The sequence below is a fragment of the Numenius arquata genome, chromosome 1, assembly GCF_964106895.1.
Source record: "Numenius arquata chromosome 1, bNumArq3.hap1.1, whole genome shotgun sequence".
NCBI classification, from domain to species: Eukaryota; Metazoa; Chordata; class Aves; order Charadriiformes; family Scolopacidae; genus Numenius; species Numenius arquata.
The window spans coordinates 103,481,117-103,498,378 of NC_133576.1; the positions used below are offsets into that span (position 1 = coordinate 103,481,117).

Sequence of the window (17,262 nt, forward strand, 5' to 3'; positions counted from 1 at the left end):
ACAGTTAATTAACTGTTCTATCTTCTTCTTATGGGCAAGAACTAGGCGTCGCCAAATGAAATATGGAAAGCTGCCTCAACTCAGTCAAAAGCCAGCTTGCAAACACTGTGCACGGGGATTTATTTGAAAAACTGCCTCCCTGGAACAATGAATATTAGGAGGGTATTTTTTTTTTTTTGGTTTAAGAGCTGAATCACAGTACATTAAAAAAAAAAAAAAAAAAAGAGATGGAAAAGAATGGGAAGAGTCTAATTAAATCCATCAGTCCAAAGGACCACTTTTGCAAATATCCATACGTTTAACTTTACCCATCTGCTATGTATCACATTTTTATAATTGAAAAATCCTCATTCCAGAACAAAAATAATGCAAAATTGCCAAACTATATGCATGCCTGTTTGTGGTCTAACCCCAGCCGACAACTAAGCACCACGCAGCTGCTCGCTCATTTCCCCCGATGGGGTGGGGGAGAGATCAGAAGGGTAAAAGTGAGAAAACAGTTTAATAGGCAAAGCAAAAGCCATACACTCAAGCAAAACAAAACAAGGAATTCATTCACTGCTTCCCATCGGCAGGCAGCTGTTCAGCCATCTCCAGGAAAGCAGGGCTCCATCACGCGTAATAGTTACTTGGGAAGACAAAACGCCATCACTCCAAACATCCTCCCTTTTTCTTCTCCCAGCTTTATACATGGAGCATGATGTCATATGGCATGGAATATCCCTTTGGTCAGTTGGGGTCAGCTGTCCTGGCTGTGTCCCCTCCCAGCTTCTTGTGCACCTCCAGCCCACTCACTGGTGGGGCAGAATGAAGAGCAGAAAAGGCCTTGACTCTGTGTAAGCACTGCTCAGCAATAACTAAAACATCCCCGTGTTATCAACACTGTTTCCAGCACAAATCAGAAACACAGCCCCATACAAGCTACTATGAAAAAAATTAACTCTGTCCCAGCCAAAACCAGAACAATGCTCCAGACAATATGCATGCTAAGTATAATCTCTGCACAATTATAGTTTTACTGATTAATTTCTTTCTTGCAATTTTTCCCTTAGTCATGATTAATCTTGGCCAATTAACCTGCTAGAAGAGTGTATTTGTTCTGTGAAGCACCTAACAAGCACAAGAGGGGTAGTATAAAATAATAATAATTGATCAAAAGTACTAACATTTACTTTTGGCTTAGCAAAACTGTCTGATAAATTATTCCCCTTAGTGTTTCTCTACTATTGCAATACAGTACCTTGAAAGTGATATATTGGCACAAGCCATTGTGTTCTACCACAGTGCAATTAGGAGGTCCTTTTAAACAGCTTTATCATACGCATACATAGGCTGATTAATTTTCTAATCAAATGTTCCAGGAAATCATTAACCATGACATTAAACAGTGTTGTGATAATTATACTCTCCACAAAGAGTTCCAATATAAATTTACAAAACATCTATAGAAATGTGCCAAAGGACAAACAGTTTAACGTATACAAATAATTACAGCTCCTTAGCCCCGCAGCTCCCTAGCATTAAACCCAAGTCCCACAAAGGTCCAGTTTGAATTCTGCTGCATTCCACCACAGCTCCATGTAGTGGTAGTCGTTACATTTCGTAGGTCACTGCCTGTGTCAGTCACGCTGAAGGACTGGGATTTTTATTCTTTTGATGTCATTGCATTGGAATGAATGACCCTCAAATTATGTGGAAAAAGCATTGGAGGGAGCATTTTATTTTCACCGCATTCAAGACAACACAAAACGACAGAAAGAATATGGAAAGCTAAGCATCTTTCTTCGTGAATGACAGAAGAAAAAAAGAAACTTGTTCTGTTTTAGAAAATATCTGTTTAGAGATATGAATGTTATCGTTCTTTTTTCTTAATGATACCTAATATTGAGATTCGGAAACAGATTTTCTTCTATACGTCTCCAGTTTGCATCATTATTTTAACTACTGTTAATTTGAGATAAATGCAAGGTATTGATTGCAGTAATGAGAATTCGATTACTTTCTAAAGCATATACAATTGGTTAGTCTACAGCATAATGAAATCTCTATTTACCTGTGTATTTCCCCATAAACCTCAGTCTTGGGGGTCTTTCTGTTACAGAAAACAACAGCTTGCATTAAGCAAATACAGCATGTAGGTACGCCTGTTCTTTTGGCCTTGCTTGTACAGTTAACAGCTCCTCCACAGAGACTGTGTTGGTCACAAAAAATCCTACCTGAAGAGGTCGATGGAAATACTGCCATTGTTTTGAATAGGGCTTGGGCCTACGTCTCTCCGGTGTTATTCTGCTTTCCTAACCCAGTACCAGCAAAATGGTGTAAAATATATGTTATAAAAGTATTAAAGATATAAAAATATATCTTTTATATAAAAGATATAAAATATTAATATTATAAAAATAGTAAATTTAATATATAAATGTATAAAAATCAGGTCTCTGAATACATCACAAATTTATACAGAAATAGAGGAACTGGTTTTCACCTGTGAAATAGGGACTCCTATGTAGAGAACTGGAATTTTTAACCAAACCAGGTTTTGGAAATTGGCATCCTAGGCCAAACCAGCGATGGGCTCATCTTGTCCTTTGGCTGGGAGTGATCAGATCACAGAATCACAGAACAGCAGGGGTTGGAAGGGACCTTTGAACATCATCTAGTCCAAACCCCCTGGCCAAAGCAGGTTCACCTTTACCAGAAAAGGCAGGACCTGAGCAGCAGCAACGTTGCTGAGGGAGGTGAAGTTGTATCTTAACCTCTTAGATAGAGGTGATTTTACCTCAGAACACAGGGTTTTACCCATCTTCTGCAGGCTGGATGGGGCTTTGAGCAACCAGGTCTAGCGGGAGGTGTCCCTGCCCGTGGCAGGGAGGGTTGGAACTCGATGATCTTTAAGGTCCCTTCAAACCCAAACCATTCTAGGATTCTATTTCCTGATTGTCACAGACCCGTTCTACCCCGGCACAGCTGGCTGTGGGGGAGAGGACACCTCACTCACTCTCTCTGCCAGAGGGGACGTTAATTTGGCGGCTCACTCGCTGATCGCTGACAGGGAAACCGCCCTATCAGGGCGGGCCGTGACCGCCGCGGCTACGTGGCAGCAAAAAAACCTTCCTGGGCCCAAAACAAGACGCGCCCAAGCCCTGAAGAAAGCCCACATGCACTCACAGATCCGCCACAGAGGCTGGCCCCGTTCCCGGACTGACCCCGGGGATGCTCTCCTCCCGCTCGGGACTACGGATCTCTCCGCGCAGCCCCGTCTCCCCCCGCCGGCGAGGGCCGCGCTGCTCCCTGGGACATGTAGTCCAGACTACACCAGGTGCGGTGACTGGGTATCCTCGCCGGCGCTCGGCGGAGGCCAGCTGATTCATCGGAGATTGGCAGGCATCCAGCCAATCGAAAGACGGCATTCCTCCCCTTGCAGGCGTGGATTGGCTAGCGGCGGGGAGGCCGGGGGCGGGACCCGGCTGTGGCGGGACGATTCGGACGGCGGGACGTTCCTGAGCTCTGACAAGGCTCCGGCGAGCGGCCGTTGGGAGCGCGCGCCCCTGCCCCCTCTCCTCTCCCCTCCCCGCTCCGGGCGTCGCCGGTGCCGCGGTTGGGGGCGGCCGCCGGGCGCGGAGGGCGGCGGTGCCGGGATTAGAGGCTCCTCGCTAAATCCTTTGCCGCCCTGAGGCGGTGGCGGCTTTAGCCTTCAGCTCCCCCCTCCTTCCCTGCCCGGCCGAGCCCAGCTAAGCCGCGCTAATCGCAGGCGTCCAGCTCGGGCAGGGCCGCCGGGCCTGGGCCCGATCCCCGGGCAGCCATCTCCCTTCATCTCCCCTCCGGGCCGCCGTCATGGAGCCACGGCGGCCGCGGCAGTCTTACCGTGCGCCATCCTCGCCGCCAGGTCGCGGCGGGCGGGAGAACAAGGGGCTCCGTCGGAAGGTGCCGCTGGGGGCCGGGAGCGCCAGTGGCCCCGAGGAGCCGGCGGACGGCAGGAAGCCCAAATTCGTAAGTACAAGTTGACCCCAAGCCGCCTCCTAGTCCCGCTGGGGCGGCCTGAGGCGTGGGCCTGTCGGCGGCCCTGCCCGGACCAGGGGGGCGTCTCCCTGCCGGGCCTGGACCGAGGGGGCCCGACCGTGCGACCGGTCTGTCCGCTCACCTTTCCCCCCGCCTCTGGGGCCTCGCACTGACCTGGACCCCCCTGAGAGCCTGGGGGTGGGGGTGTCGGGTCATGCCTCTTCGTCGTAAAGCTTTATTTTCTTAAGTCGCAGTTTGACAGCTAAAGGCACGAGGGGAACAGAACCGACTTCAGCTCTTAAATGCTGTTACTTTTATTTGAATTAGATTTATTTATTTATTTATTTATTTATTTTACCGATGTAAACTGTGTAGTGAAAAGCTGAGCCTTTGAATTTTAGGGGCATAGGAAAGTTTTCCTCCTTAGCCCTGCTTTTACAAAATTTTGGTTAGCATACCAAGAAACTGGGAAACTTGAAACGGCTAATAGTTGCCCACAAGATAATGTGTCCATGAGATGTGCTGTAACTAAAAAATACCCAGGAGTAACCATTTTTTGCCTGGATCTTATGAAATTTGCAAGTACTAAAGCTGTGACAAACACATATTCTACAGGTCTTGTATCCACCACATGCTGAGCAGATGCATCCCATGCTCATATTTAGGTGATGCATATGTTGTTTAGCTGGCTGTGAGCCCACCTGCTCTGAGCTGTATTATGTGCTTACAGAATAGATACTGTAGTAAATAACATACAGTAGATTCTTGATTCTAAGGCCTCTTTGTGCTCTATTCAGTAATTGAACGTCTGGCACTTGAGCACAGATTCAAAAAGGTGTACCATACTTCATACGTAGCTAGCTGAAGTTAGCCAATAAGCAATATCAAACTGTAGCCAAAACCTAGCCAAACCCTTTCTGGAAGGTCACAGCTTGCTCCTGGCATTCCTATTTCCTGGAATCCTTTTCCTATTGTGGCTGCACAGACTTCAGTAAGTTTGCAGATGACATGAAGTAGGGTGGGAGTGTTGATCTGCTTGAGGGTAGGAAGGCTTTGCAGAGGGATCTGGACAGGCTGGACTGATGGGCCAATGCCAATGGGATGAGGTTCAACAAGGCCAAGTGCCGGGTCACAACAACCCCATGCAGTGCCACAGGCTTGGGGCAGAGTGGCTGGAGAGCTGCCCGGCAGAAAAGGACCTGGGGGTGTTGGTCAACTGTCAGCTGAATATGAGCCAGCAGTGTGCCCAGGTGGCCAAGAAGGCCAACAGCATCCTGGCCTGTATCAGGAACAGTGTGGTGAGTAGGACTCAGGAGGTGATCGTCTCCCTGTACTCGGCACTGGTGATGCCGCACCTCGAATACTGTGTCCAGTTTTGGGACCCTCAGTACAAGAAAGACACTGAGGTGCTGGAGCACATGCAGAGAAAGGCAATGAAGCTGGTGAAGGGTCTAGAGCGTAAGTCTTATGAGGAGAGGCTGAGGGAGCTGCGATTGTTTAACCTGGAGAAAAGGAGGCTGAGGGGAGACCTTATCACTCTCTACAGCTACCTGAAAGGAGGTTGTAGCAAGGTGGGTGTCGGTCTCTTCTCCCAAGTTACAATTGATAGCATGAGAGGAAACAGCCTGAAGTTGTGCCAGGGGAGGTTTAGGATGGATATTAGGAAAAATTTTCACACTGAACGTGTTGTCAAGCATTTAAACAGGCTGCTCAGGGAAGTGGTGAAGTCACTATCCCTGGAGGTATTTAAAAGACATGTAGATGTGGAACTTAGGGACATGGTTTAATGGTGGACTTGGTAGTGCTTGGCTAATGGTTGGACTTGATGATCCTAAAGGTCCTTTCCAACCTGAACGATTCTATTCTAGTCTATCTATGTTAACTTGTTCATGTCTAACCCTTCCCGTAATACATCTTCAATATACTTTTATTAATTAAGTTAGTTTTGTGTCAGAACACAGAAAACTTCCTTAACCCCTTTGAATTCTCTGTAATCCACTCTTCGATATAGGTTGTTACCTTTTCTGTGTTTGGACTACTTAGAGTGCCATACTTCTACATGTCACCTGAATTATGTTTCTGATCTCTTGTGCGCTTGTCAAATGTGGATGAAATTGGCAATTAGAATCAGTCAACTCAAGTCATCCAGATTGTATTAGTCTAATTTTCCTCAGTGCAAAAGGCTTGAAAATATGTTCCAGGTTGGACCCTTCTAATCAATGCAACATATTGATCTGTCACAGCAGATATGCTAATCTGAAAAAGAATTTGATTCCCTGGCAAACCTTGAGGTGAAATTGGATTGCTGGTTGACAAAGTTGACATCATTAGCACGTAGCTTTTTTTTTTTTTTTTTTCTTCCAAAGAAAATTCTTATTTAGCAGGAGGAAAATCTCTCTTTTTAAAGCCACTTTGTTTAGAGGGGAGAGAAAGAGTCTTTGGGCTAAACAGTTATAGCAGTTGATTTCAATCAAATGTGATCTTGAAGTAGTGCCTTTCTGAATAAACTAGCTTCTCAGAAGAAGTGAATGAGTTGCATGTCCTCAGTTCTGTCTGTTCTTTTACAGAATCATTAAAAAATTTTCCTTTAGAGAGTGATGGTTAATTTTGAAGTGCATACTAGCTTGGCTTTGTTCAGCAGGTCCAAGGTTTTGGAAGAGTGGGACACTTAAAAGGGTAAAAGGTATTCTATGGTAATGTGGTACTTCAGCTTTTACATTCACCCTTGGGGGTTAGGGCTTGGTAAAAAGAGGAAATTAATTGAAGGACAGTCGAGATTATACCTGTTTTCTGTGTATAAATAGACTGAGCAGGAAACTTGTGAAATCTGCTGGGGGATGGGGTAAAAGCAATTGCTTGCCACTTCCTCTCTTTTATTTTTTTTTTCCGTAGAAATTTTTGGAAATCATGGAAGTGAGTACTAGATTACATGACTTCCAGTTGCCCTTTACTGGGCCTACATCTTGTAGACACTAGACCTCAAAAGATCAACTTCAATTACTAGCTCAAGTTCGAGGTGTTTCTGCTAACTTCAGTATACCATTGACTTGTCTTCAGTGACTTTCAGGTGATGTTTTTGATTAAGTTCTTTATGAAATTTATGTGAGTCAAGAAGGCTTTCTTGTTTGCACCAATCTGTTAAAAATAGACAAATTAACACTTGCATTTAACGGTGTCTGTAAATCAAAGAAAGATGTAGTTAAGAGCAAAAGCACTTCCATTTCTTTGGCACAGAGCAGAAAGGTAAGACCGATCTGTGTCAATATCTTTAATTACGAAGTGACTGAATTATTGCTGCAGTTATGCTGCAGTGTAAGACCTTGAATCTAAATTAGTCTTTTAAAGAAATGATTGCTGAACAGATGTTACCTAAAACACTTTATTGCAGCTTTGTAAAATTGTAAATTCCTCATGCTGTTATTTTTGTTGGCATGAATTAACACTGTGGGTTATGAAATTAAATTTTAGTGCTGTGTTCTAGCACTTTGTTATATAATCTTACCTGTAAGCACCAATTTTGAGTTTAAGTCATCAATGTCTAAAGAATATCACTGTGTAGAAACTGTCATGTTAAAATAATTTTGCCCCTGATTGCTTTTCAGACTGCTTTCCAAGCAACAGAGTGTGTGTGAGAAAGCTATTAAATAAATGCTGAAGTAGTATATTGGAAATTAAAAGTAGGAAATGCTGTGGGGTTATACAGCAGTTTCTAAATGGCGCTTACAGACTGAGGTAGCAAAATTACTGAGGGAATATTGTGACAAAGGACATCCTAAAGTAATAGCATCCACTGTAATCATCCAATTTACATCTCTCTAACTGAGTCTACAGGTTTCCTTGCAATCCCTACTTCAGTCTCCTGGTTGTGTTTCTGCTGGAGAATAGCCTTTGGGGATAAAACAGCTAGTGTTGAATTTTTTTTTGATAGAATTAATGGCAGTGTGTGATGAGTTTTTTCTCGTTTTGTAATTTAGAAAGGTACAGAGGGGATTGTGTGATTATATGTGCATCCTTAGTCTTTGTTTTTCTAGTTTCAGCATTCAGGCTTAAGTTGGACAGTTCTAAAACTCATTGCATCTTGCTTAAACTCTCACTTTTTTCCTTTTTATTTTCTTCTTTGTTTCTCATAGCTACACGTAGACTTTAAGCTCCTCTTAATGTATCAGAGAAGCTATACATGTGTGCGGTGGTTGGGAGGTGGGGAGGGTTATACGTGGTGTTCTTTGTTTTCTTCTGCAAGGAAGGCAAGAATGAAGATCCAAAAAGGATTTAGATACCAGGCTGTGGGATTCTCATTTCTTGTAAATTGAAGTACTTCAGTGTGGTGAAAAGCCTGCATGTTGAAGTTCTCCTTTAGCTGCCTGAGAGCCTGTCACTTTGCATGCCTAAAACTCCTCTCATAAGGGCAGAGGTGTATTGCACCAGAGATGAGTGTTTGTCATATCTTCTAATGCCACTTATGATCAACAAATCAGACTTTGTCTGCCTCTCGGACATACTAACAATGTCCATCCCTGCCAGGCATGATCTGAGGTCACATACCAAGCATGCTATTTTCATTCAGAAACTCGGATGAGCAACGTCACTCTGTGCTTATGTGTTAGTGAAGAGAGCAGTTGTGGAGAATGGAGATGCTGCCCCTTTTGGTAGAGTGCCCAAACTTTTAGATGATACAGACTATACCTTATATTGCAGTAGGGTATTCCTTTCCAGGCCACACTGAGCTGTAGTGATGGTGGAAAAAACACTCAATACACGAGACAGGAGTCCCATGTGAGAAGATGGTGCTCTCCTGCATTCTGGTCCTGTCTGCTTGTACTGCGTTAGATTTCATATGCATATTTATAAACAAAATTCTAAGAGAAATAAATGTAATAACACAAAAGATCACACTGGTATTGTTGAGCCAATTAAGTGGCATTTCTTATTTCTTTGTTTCATTTTACTGTCTCTACCCAGAGTTGACTGGAGTAATTATATAGACAATAACTCTACTTGTTAAACTCTGTCTTGCAGATTAACTTTCAGTGTGTGCTACGTTTGGCTGTGCAACATAAGACCATCCTCTTCTGTATGATAATAAGACTATTTTTTTTTTTTTTTAATGTGACTATATATAAAACCAAATAGTATTTGGCTTACTTTTCCTGGCTGGGTGGTACAGAAGTTGCATCACACATGGCTTTGTTATATATGACTTTTTCAAGAGACACAGTGCTTTTTCTGTTCTGTGGGTAGTCGTCTTGTTGCTGTGCATGTGATGTGAACCTCAGCTGTTGGGTCCTATTGCATCTTTCAGTTTCCATCTAAGACTGTCTCTATCCTCGCTATTTTGAGATCGGGCCTTTTGACAGCTTGTCAAGAACACTGTACCGTACACTGAATGTATGTGTATATCCTGTGTCCAGTGAAATAAGTTGTTTAGCAGTATGCCCGAGGGACATAATCTTCAATAGAGGGTGATTCCATGTCAGATTGCTTGCTTTCTTCAGTAATGATACATCTCTACGCTACTTTTTTACTGTGACTTAGCTTTAACTGAACTGCTTCTGTTCAATTGCTAAACAAAATGATCTCTTCCTCCATGTCCCAGACTGAAAACTTATTTTGGAAAATGTAATTTCAAAATGTTAGTTGTTTATAAATGTGTTTGTATAACTGAAGACTGGGCAATGGTGATGCTTCTGCTTTTCCAACTGTAGGTGCTACTGATAAATCTGGACTTCTAAAGCATCCTAATAAACTCCTTAATTGTCTCATGGTTTTGTATCTCTTCAACTAGAAAACAGGATGTCAATGTACTTAAAATATTGTTAATTTGTTTTTTAATTTAGCATATGTTTTCTACATAATAAACAGACTAGAGGACTACTTGTACATAGTTCCTACGTTCTCAAAAGCAATAATTTTATTTTTCTGGAGTAGTTCATGGAAGGTACAGAACAGCATATTAGTATTTTCATCCACTGCAAAGCAGTATTCTGTAAGCTTAGATCATGTTTTTAGCAGTAACTGAATATTACAGGAATATTGCTTAAACCAGATCTATTCACTTGCAGGCCTATGTTTAAGGCAACCTATTCATCTGAGCAGAACATGTCTTACTTCTGTGAACTGATATATCCAGGCCTGAAAATAGAAATATGTTCCTGTGGTAGTAAAGCATGCCAACCTCTACCTAACTGTGGTCTAGTTATTTTTTTCCTATGATTACAAATGTGTTTGTTTTGTTTGTTTGGCCAGGCAAGAACTAAAATATACTGTTCTTGAGTCACAGCATTCCTCTAATTTTAATGCCATTAATCCAGTGTGATAAGATTTTTGTTAAGACCACATGTAGTGTTCAATATCTGCCTATTCTTGAATGATACAAAGGACCAGAGAAGTTGACAGCTGGTTCTACTTTGTACAGCCTTGCCAGAAGAGAAGGACGTGTTGAGGGAGAAGGAAAAAGATCAGCCCAGTTCTTGTGTTTCAACCAGCTCCTCTGGCTGAGAAGTTTTGTAACATGAAGTTCACAGAATAAGTCTTTTGAGATGTCTTAGTGCAGGTCATTCAGCCCCTTAATCTTAGAGTGCTAAAAGATCCAGACATTAGTTTGTAGTTCGCATGGGGTTTCTACTCCTTTGTAAAGAAATAACCAAATGCAATGTCACTGGTGTTGATGGATGAGTGCTGGTTAAGGAAGCTCACTTCCTTGTAGCAGTTACTTTTGAACCAGACCCCACAACATTGTCTGAAAGAGGTCTTATGTTAGTATTGTTATACTCCTGTACTGTACGTAGCCAGTAAGCTGAAGACTTTGGAGACTCGTATCTGTATATTGAGTTTCTTATACCATTATGGTGTCCTTAATTGGCTGCATGGTAGTCTTTTTTCACTAGTTGATGTGATGACCTGGGTCAGTGAGGTGTGATGACATACAAAACGGGGAGCTCTTCACTATTTACCACAGTAAATTCCAGTGCTGAATTTCACAGCTTAATTCAAAGGCACAACATTGGCTTGAGCTATCCCATTAACTTTTGACTTTTTCATAGCACAAAACCTGAATCTGAAAAATATTGCCTTGATTCCATGGATGATGACAGTGTCTTGAACAGAGCAGTTGCAGAACATCTAACACCTGTTCCTAAGTGGAAGTGAACCCGGTGATGTGCTTCCTGTGTCTATTTAGTGGAATGTACATGATTTTGACAGGTATCTTGAACTTCCACTTCAAAGTATGTAATGCAGATTTTCGTTCTAAGCAGATTACTCAGTCTCCTATCATATTAGAGGAGCCTCACAATGGTATTTGTGTATTGCTTAAGGCTTGGTGATTTAAGTTGTGTGTATGAAAAAGGAATAATTTTTATGTTCTTTGCTACCAAGTTGCAGTGTAAAACCATGTTAGTGTTTTCTCCTACAATTTTTATCACTTAAAGATAGAGGTATATCAACAACTTGCTAAACGTAAAGTCATGAGCTCTTGCAAATGACAGAAATTAATGCTTATGCTGTCTTTGTAACTGTAACTATTTAGCAGAATGGGAAGAACAAGTCATAAAACCCCAGTGTGTAGTGCAAAAGTCTGATCTATCCCTGCAGCAGGAGAACAGCAATGAGATCTTCATTCTCCTGACTGGATTCAAATATTTTCACTTTGTTGTTTTCATTTATTAGAAATCCTCATCCATTAGAACATGGAATGGGTTTGTCATAAAAGTTCAGTGCTGACCTAGCTCAAATCTTTTTTTATTACTGGTGGTAGAACTCACACTACGTCACTGAGTACTGAGTGTTCCCTCACACTTCACTTGCTTTTTATTTTTTTTTAATTTCATAGCCATTCATCAGATGCTTCTTTCTCAGTTTCTTGACAGTACTCAGAGTAGAGCTGTAATGGGATAGTATTTGACTTAACACAAACTGTTTTTCACTTCTGAGGGAAGAGCCAGAGAAGAAGTCATAACTAATGCTATCTAAGTATTGTTGACTTTTTGAAGACAAAGCAAGAGTTTCCAAATCTGATTAATTTGGATATAGCCACTTACAATTGCTGTAGCTGCTGTTGAGCTTTGTACACTAGGCAGTGCGGTGAGCCTAAGAATAGGATAAGAGTCTATTTCACTAAGTACGTGACTTCACATTCTTCCCACTTCCCTGCCAAGTCTGTTCTCAGCCTCTTCATAAAAACTATAAATGGGATCCCTGCAGCACTGACTCACTAGTTGACAATGTTCTTCAGTGCTGCTCTTTGGTTTTGTGCAAGAGCTGTGTGTCCTAGCACTTGATGTGTTTGTCAATGGATATTGCTACTAATAAATGCTGATGTCAGTTTCTACTCATAACTTCATGCTCTGCTCGCTACATAGTCATTGCTTGAGAGTAGTCAACAGTCTTAGTTGTTGGAGTATTGCAGCTTGGCAGATAGTTTTGAAATGTTGAGGAACTCCATCTTCTTTTGTTGAGTTTAAAATCTCTGGACCGATTTCTTTGTGGTGTCCCCACAGGCATTTTGAGAAGACACAATTCTAGTAGCTGAATTATGAGCAGGTCTTCATTCTAGTATATTTAGCTATAAAATATATAATAAAATACAACTTGTTTCAAGATATGCTTGGTTTATATTCTTCTGGCATTATTCTCTCAAGGTTCAGATTACAGATAAATGTTTTTTTAATCTACACTGTATTCCCTGTATAACTTGCTGTGCACTGGAAGCTAACAAAGTACAACTTGCCAAGAAATTATGACTTCATTTCAAGTGCTGTGATTCATTACTGTTTAACTTGCATCTTATTTTGAATAGCAGTAACTATAACTGACACTTGCTTTTTTGTTTGGGTTTTTTGTTGTTTTTTTAATTGCACAACTGTGACATGACTGGTTTCCTGTTTGATTTACAGCACTTAAATATCAAGACACTGACAGATGATGTGGTAAGACAACTTAAGTTTTGCTTTGGCTTTGCTAAGCGAATAACCTTATTGCTAATGCAATAGAAATAACCTTATTGATACAAGAAAATGTCTTAATTGTGGAATTAATTTGCAAACTCTCACTAAACTGTTAATATCTGTACCGTACTCAGTGCAAATAGCAAAAATCTATGGATGGCTTTGAAGTGCGCTCTAATCACGGGTAAATGAGCTTTACACTGGTAATTGTGCCAGTTCATATGTAGTATTGTTAAGATACCTGTGATTGCATGTTTAATATTAAAGTTACTTAGGCTGCACGGCTAACTTAAAATACCATGTTTAACAAACTAACAGTTGCTTGTAAAACTCATTAATGCTTGCTTCACACATCTCTCTCTAGACTAGCAGATAAGTTTCTGTATCACAAAGCTGTATCACAGATTTTTTTCTGGCTGTTGAAGTTGCGTATTTCATTGTCTGTATTATTATTCTGTAGGTAAGCATAGTTTTTCTTAAAGTGGATCATTCTACAAAGTCTTTGATTTTTCTCTGGGAAGTAATATTCTCACAGAATCTTCATGGTTGGAAGGGACCTTTGAGATCATCAAGTCCAACCACAAAAAACCAAACCAAAACAAAAAAACACCACCCACAACCACACACCACACCCACCCACAAACAGACACAAACCAACAATCTCAGGCACTAGAGCATGCCCTGAAGTGCCATGTCTACACGTTTCTTAAATGCCTCCAGGGATGGTGACTCCACCACCTCCCTGGGCAGGCTGTTCCAGTGCCTGGCCACTCTCTCAGTAAAGTAATTCTTCCTAATATCTAATCTAAACCTCCCCTGCCACAACTTTAGACCGTTTCCTCTGGTCCTGTCATTATTCACTTGGGAGAAGAGGCCAACACCCACCTCTCGACAACCTCCTTTCAGGTAGTTGTAGAGGGCAATGAGGTCCCCCCTCAGCCTCCTCTTCTCCAAACTAAACATGCCCAGTTCCCTCAGCCTCTCCTCATATGACTTGTTCTCTGGACCCCTCACCAGCTTGGTGGCTCTCCTCTGGACACGCTCCAGCAGCTCAATGTCCTTCCTGTAGTGAGGAGCCCAGAACTGAACACAGTACTCGAGGTGAGGCCTCACCAGGGCCAAGTACAGAGGCATGATCACTTCCCTACTCCTGCTGGCCACACTATTCCTGATACAGGCCAGGATGCCGTTGGCCTTCTTGGCCACCTGGGCACACTGCTGGCTCATGTTAAGCCGGCTGTCCACCAATACCCCCAGGTCCTTTTCTGCTGGGCAGCTTTCCAGCCACTCTTCCCCAAGCCTGTAGCGTTGCCTGGGGTTGTTGTGGCCGAAATGCAGGACCCGGCACTTGGCCTTATTAAACCTCATCTCATTGGCCTTGGCCCATTGATCCAACCTGTCCAGGTCCCTCTGTGGAGCTTTCTGACCCTCAAGCAGATGAACACTCCCACCTAGTTTGGTGTCATCTGCAAACTTACTGAGGGTGCACTCAATCCCCTTATCCAGATCATCAATAAAGATATTAAACAAGACTGAGCCCTGAGGGACACCACTGGTGACCGGCCGCCAACTGGATTTCACCCCATTAATTACAACTCTCTGGGCACGGCCATCCAGCCAGTTTTTTACCCAGTGAAGAGTACACTTGTCTATGCCATGATTCGCCAGCTTCTCCAGGAGAACTCTGTGGGGGATGGTGTCAAAGGCCTTGCCAAAGTCCAGGTAGACAACGTCCACAGCCTTCCCCACATCGAGAAGGCGGGTCACATGGTCATAGAAAGAGATCAAGTTGGTTAAGCAGGACCTCCCTTTCATAAACCCCTGCTGGCTGGCCCTGATCCCTAGGCTGCCCTGCACTTGCCGTTGAGAGCTCACTCAAGATGATCCTCTCCATGATCTTTCCCGGTACCGAGGTCAGACTGACAGGCCTATAGTTTCCTGGATCCTCCTTCCGGCCCTTCTTGTAGATGGGCGTCACGTTGGCCATCTTCCAGTCATCTGGTACCTCTTCTGTTGACCAGGATTGTTGATAGATAATGGAGACAGGCTTGGTGAGCTCTCCTGCCAGCTCTCTGAGTACCCTTGGGTGAATCCCATCTGGCCCCATGGACTTATGCATGTCCAGTTGCATAAGCAAATCATTAACTATTTCCTCCTGGACTATGGGGGCATTGTTCTGCTCTCCATCCTTATCTTCCAGCCCAGGAGGCTGTACACCCTGGGGGTAGATGGTCCGACTATTGAAGACAGAGGCAAAGAAGGCATTAAGTATCTCAGCCTTCTCCTCGTCCTTGGTTGCAATGTTTTCCCCTGCATCCAATAAGGGATGGAGATTCTCCCTGACTCTCTTTTTGTTGACATATTTATAAAAACTTTTTTTGTTGTCCCTTATATTAATGGCCAGGTTGAGTTCCAGCTGGGTGTTTGCCTTCCTAATTTTTTTCTCTGTATAACCTAACAAGATCTCTGTATTCCTCCTGAGTTGCCTGTCCCTTTCTCCAAAGGTGGTAAACCCTCAAATAAACCCTGAGGCTTTATCTTGGAGATCGATTTTCATAGCTTTTTTTGTAGCTTTCAGTGAAATAATATATTTTGTTTTTTCTCATGGGCAATTGTTTGCATGTTAACTTGCTCTCTGCTGCATTATGCTTTATAAAATATTTATATTTTATTACTCCCAGTCTGTTTCTTACAAATACAGTGTTGTATAATGGTAATCAGGAACTTCTTTTTTTTTAATTTAGGTAGATTGGCAACACTTGGAGAGTCTAAAATGCAGACTGCTTTTCAGTATTTGAATTGTATTGGATTATTCCTGAGATGCTGATGAATTGTCTACTTTTAGTAGACAATGAATCCCCGTTAAGTTCAGAAACAGCTTTTTTTTTTTTTTTTTTTTTTTTACATAATTAACACGTGCTACTTTTATCTTGTTTGTTTACAAACTATGAAGACAGGAGTCTTATTCATATTCCACAGAGGAATGGCTAGTAGGTATTTGAGAAATTATCTACCTGCAAGATCACTGTGGCAGCAAGCCTGTTTTTTATCTCAAGTACTCCACATTACTTTGTAAGGTTCACAAAGATTAAAAAACCTGCTTATTAACAGAATGTACTTAAAATTTTTTTGTCTATTTTATGTAGACAAAATTGAAATGTATACTAAAATACCTTATAACATAAATTTATGTTGACTGATTTCATAGCAACTGCTGTAAAGATAAGAAAGGCTTTATACAGGATTCAGTGAAATAGGTTTAGGTGTTGAAGATGTGACTGTGCACAGGCCTAAACACTGTAACTTTTAATTTTCTGCCATTAGGTAAATGATTTACTCTCAAGAAAGGTAAAATAATCTCTAGGAGATTGAGCGAATTAGGAATAAGAAGTCATCTAATGGAAGGGATTCTGTGTATTTTGGTTTATTCAAGTCTTTCTCTTACTAAAAGCTCTACTGCTACCAGTGGAATTTCTCATACAGTAAGAACTTAATCTTGTATAGTAATTTGACTGTCAAAGAAAGAATATAATTTTTTTGATCTTCTGGAGCTTCGAGGAAGAAAAGGATGTTAAGAGGTCTTTGACTCAGAATCATTGGAAATAACTTCTTTGATCTTATATGAAGTGAGGGAAAATAGTGATTTGCTTTTACTTTCAAAGATACTGAAATATATTGATGCAGCCCATATTCTCCTGTGTGTTCCCCATCCACTACGAATAACAGTTATTTCAAATGAAGACATAGGAAAGAGAATACAAAGTTGAACAAATCCTACGTTGTTAGTATTCTACTAATTCTTTGTCATTTGTCTACATCAGGGTGCTAGAGCATACTTTCATGACTGAGCTGTTGGCTTCTGTGACTAAAATGACTGGCACAAATGTCTGCGAGATTGAGCTATGCTTTAGTACTTGAGCAGACTTTTCAGATGTGAAATTGGCTTTACTGAGTATATAAATAGTGGGCAGTCAAAAACATGTGAACTTGAAAATTGAGGGTGGCAGTACTTTTTGTCCTACAGATCTGAAAGGCAGAGTGAGAAGGACACCTAGAGAAAGAGCAAAGCTACAAGCAATGCTCTTTAGGCCCTCAGCCAGGAAATGAAGATTGTGTACCTGTATATTTCATATCAGAACTCTAATAAAGTGTGCCTGGTAATCATCACCAGTGTCTTGATAGTCCATATGTGTGTTTCTTCATGAGAATGGAAGTGGGAAGGGGAAGAAAGAAGACTGTTGAGTACTTCTAGTAATGCGGTTCTGGCTAAACCAGAACAATTATCTGTAATCCTGTCTCTTTGTAATGAGGTATTAGAAAT

The 17,262-nt window shown here is 41.9% G+C and overlaps 1 protein-coding gene across 1 annotated transcript in view; it reads left to right on the plus strand.

The window, feature by feature from the left end:
• The first annotated feature begins 3,929 nt into the window (after positions 1–3,929).
• Positions 3,930–17,262, plus strand: part of DIAPH3 (diaphanous related formin 3) — a 235,406-nt gene continuing 222,073 nt past the window's right edge. Inside the window, exons 1-2 of the mRNA XM_074160602.1 lie at positions 3,930–3,990; positions 12,891–12,923. The gene's annotated coding sequence lies outside the window, so the exon portion shown is untranslated. The remainder of the gene's footprint in view (positions 3,991–12,890; positions 12,924–17,262) is intronic.